Genomic DNA, 4,180 nt, shown 5'->3' with positions numbered 1-4,180 from the left:
ACTTGCTTTGCAGCAAACTCAAAAGCCTCCCTCCATCCCCTCCAGGGAGGCCTCCCACAGCTGGACCCTTGGTCCTGAGTTTGCTCTTGCTTCTCTCTCTCTTTTGGAGCTCTTAGTCTCCTCCCTTTGGTGGGCTCCATCGCCCCATGGGCTGTTCCCTGGCCACAGGGTCCTTGTTCCATAGAGGGGAGAAGCCTGCCATGTCACCCGTCTCCTGACCCCTTGGTGAAGACCCGAGTGACATTCTGGTTGCTTCTGCTCTCCTGTCCCAATCACTCTCCCCCTCTCTTGGTTACTCAGATCCCCTTAGCCAATTGGCACTCTGAGATCTGAGGCAGGAAGGGACCCCATCTAGCCTACTGACCTCCCACATAGCGCAGGATCCCTCTGTTGCATACGCTCAGTGATGGGAAGCTCATTCCTTATGAAGCACTGTTCAGCGTCCTGCAGCTCTGGCTTCATTTAGTCAAAATCTGTGGCTTGCAGATTCCACCCCTTGGCTCCACTTCTGCCTCCTGGAACCATGCAGAGTAAATTCATTCTTTTATTCATTCACACAATCTTGATCAGTGCCCTGCATGAGACACTGGGGATATAGCAATGAAAAAAGCAGACAAAATTCCCTGCCCTCATGGGGTTGGTTTTCTAGAAAGGAGTTGGACAGCAGTCCAATAAGTAAATACAAGGTATGTCAGGTGGTAAGAAGTGCTATGGAGACTAATAAAACAGGCAAAGGGGATGAGGTATTGGTCTGGGGGTATTGTGGTTTTATATAGCTTAGTCAGGGAGGGCCTCTCTGAGATGGTGACCACCGAGCAAAGCCTTGAAGGAGGCGAGGGGGGAGCTATGTGAATAACTGGGGGAAAGGACAGTGCACCCACAGAGGGAAGAGCATATGCAAAGGTCCTCGGGCAGAAGCATGACAGGTGGGAGCAGGTCTGCCTTGTTCTAGGAACAAGCGTGGCTGGAGCAGCGTAGGTGAGGAGCCAGTGAAGGATTAGTAGGAAATGAGTGCAGACACATAAGGGGTGGGGAGGTGGGGATCCATTGCATGGGGTCTCGATGGCCACTGCAAGGGCTCTGGTTTTCACTCTAAGCGCACTGAGAGCCACTGGAGGTCTTTGAGAAGAGGCGTCACCTGCTCTTACCTAGGGGTTAGCAGGTTCATCCAGCTGTGAACGGGAGAGAGAATGCAGGGAGGTGAGGGCAGAAGGGTGGGGGGACCAGTGAGGGGACCACTGCTGTCATTCTGGGTAGAGACCGTGGGGGCTTGTTACCCATGGCATAGAGGTGATGAAAAAATATCAGATTTTCAGATTTGGGATATATTTTGAAGATGGGGGTGATAGAATTTGGGATGTGAGAGAAAGGTGGAGTCAAAGGTGACTCGGAGGTTTGGGGGCTGCGCATCTTGAAGTTTAGAGCTGCCATCGGCCGAGATGGGACCTGTTTAGGGGGAAGATCTGGAGTTTGGCTTTGTGCTTGTGAAGTTTGCGATGCCTATTGGGCATCCACATGAAGATGTCCATTAGGCAGTTGCAAAAGTTTAGTGGGGGGCTTCCCTGGTGGCGCAGTGGTTGAGAGTCCGCCTGCCGATGCAGAGGACGCGGGTTCGTGCCCCGGTCTGGGAAGATCCCACGTGCCGCGGAGCGGCTGGGCCCGTGAGCCATGGCCGCTGAGCCTGCGCGTCCGGAGCCTGTGCTCCGCAACGGGAGAGGCCACAACAGTGAGAGGCCCGCGTACCGCAAAAAAAAAAAAAAAAAAATTTAGTGGGGAAGTTGGAGCTGGAAATAAAATTTGGGGCTTCATCACCATATAGCTGGTATTTAAAGCCATAACAGCAGGTAAGCTCACTTAGGGAGAGTGATACAGAGAAAAGAGGTCCCACCAGAGAGTTCTGGGGCTCCCAGCATTAGGAACTAGCCAAGGAGACAGAAAGAGTGGCCAGTGAGATGGGAGGAAAAAGCAGAGAGTTGGGGTGTTCTGGACGGCAATGAGGCAGGTGCTTCAAGGAGGAAAGAGGGAGTGATTATGACAGATGCCTTTGGCGGAGCCAGTGAGGTGAGGGCTGAGAATCCAGCAACCTGGAAGTCACTGGTGACCATGACAGAAGTAGCTGGCGGCCAAAGGGGACACGATCGGAGGGGACAGGAGGGGAGAACTTCAGGACAGCAGTAGACAACAGCTAAGGAGTCCTGCTGTGAAGGGGGCAGAGAAATGGGGTCAGATGCAGAAAGTATAGTATGTGTATGTGCTGGTGAGAACTGCTCTCCCAGAGAGAAGCCCGGTGAAGGGGGCAAGAATGGAGGATGCCGCAGGAAGTGAGAGGGATGGGTCCACTGCCCCAGCAGGGGCGTGGCCCCAGCTGAGAGCAGGACAGTTCGGTTGAGCTTCCAGGGCCTCCCTCTCTTCTGTCTGCAGTGGCCCAGCGGGCTGAGATTTCAGCACTTAAGGAAATCAACCGGCTCAGGGCTCCAGAGAAACCAGACTGGCTGTGTCTCAGGAGGGAGGGCGATGTCAGGGCTTGGCCTGGGCTTGGGGATAAGGGGTGCCCACGTGGGTTACCCCTTCCACTTGACCCTCTGTTTCAACAAGGAAGTGCCCTTTTCTTTGCACAGGCCTCACCTTCCTCGAGAAAAGGCTACGATGACTCCAAAGTTGCAGTAATTGAAGCAGAGAAGAAAAGGCAACAGAGAGAGGCTGATTTAGTCTGAAGAGGGGAAGTCTGAGCAGGGAGTAAAGGGGCAAGAGGTAGGATTTTAGGGACAGTTTTTATGAGATAGGTGATGAATGGACATCTGTTTTCTCCCATTCCCAATGTAAACTGAAGCAGGAAAAACTTTGGTTCAACATAATGAGGAACTTCCTGTGCTGGTTAGTGAGGACAGCAACAGGCCAGGTCCTCTGCCCTGGATGTTTAAGATGGGAAAGAACAATGCCTTCTTAGAGACAGGGTGCTGGCCAGATTGGCCCTTGGGGATTCTCCCACCTCTGAGGTTTCCGGAAGAAGGCCAGGACAGAGTTGGGACTTCCCAGCTACCGGTGGGGAGATAGAGCAGCAAACCTTCTGGCTTGGGCCTCCCTCTTTCTCCAGGTGCCCTGACATCACGAGTTGGATATGTGTGTCTCAAGCGTCCATCTGCTGACCCAGACTCGGAGTGTTTGGGAAGGGCCCCTGCTTCCCTGTAGCTTGTCCACTTGTGGCCTGGCACGTCTGTGAGTGTGTCAGAGATCACTGGGCTTGGTGGGGTCTCCCAGTGCAGCTAATGGTGGAGGGTGAAGGCTCTGTGCCAGAACTGCTGAGAATTGTGTAGCTCTTCACAGCTGGTTGGCCACCTCTGGCTTCTGCCCATCTTTTCGGGGGTTCCCCCGGGAGAGATGTGGGATCTGTGGGCAAATCTAGCCCTGCCAGTCCTGTGCCACTCAGCCTTGCCTTCCTGCTCAAGGCCTGCCTGCAGATGACTTGGCCATGCCTACTCTAAGCCTAATGATCTTTGACGGGGCGGGGAGGGTGGTCCAGGCTCTCCCGATGCTGAGGAGAGAACAGCTGTCCATCCTTAGGCATCCTCTGAGTAAAACGGGCAGGGAATGTCCTATCTCATCTTAACTCTTCAACTTCTTTAATTTCTGGCTGCACACATGCCCTCCAGGCATTGGGTTGGAAAGAGAGTGCTGACCCCGTTTCTGGGCTGTTTCCGGAGGGGTGGATGGTAGTTCTTTTCCCCAGGACCTGGGCAGGGGTGGTGATGGGGCTGAGAACCACTCCAGGGTCAAGCCCAGAGCTCTTCCTACCCTGTCCTGTTCTCTCCTCTCCCCTCTCCCCACCTCTACCCTCTTGACTCCTCTGCTTGGCAGTGGGCTCAAGAAGGAGGCCTGCTTGGCCAGAGAGAACTATTTTCCTTTCTGGTTTACGGTGGCCTCTGCACTGAGGATGCCCTCCCTCCCAAGCTGCCAGACACATGGGTAAGCTCGCTGCCTCAGTTTCCTCATTTGGCCAGCGCAAGGCTTCCAGCCTAAGTGTTGGCAGCATTCCGAGCTGGTGATTCCTCCTTTCCCTTGCTTTGGATGGCATATGAGGACAGGCGCAGGAAGTTCCAGCCCCACCCCTTCCCTCAGTGGGTTTTTGATTCATGGACATTCCCACTGTACTTCCCCTTGGCCCAGCCCCATGCCAAGCTTA

The sequence above is a fragment of the Tursiops truncatus genome, chromosome 19 (genome assembly GCF_011762595.2).
Source record: "Tursiops truncatus isolate mTurTru1 chromosome 19, mTurTru1.mat.Y, whole genome shotgun sequence".
Classification (NCBI taxonomy): Eukaryota; Metazoa; Chordata; class Mammalia; order Artiodactyla; family Delphinidae; genus Tursiops; species Tursiops truncatus.
This window is presented reverse-complemented; position numbering follows the sequence as displayed.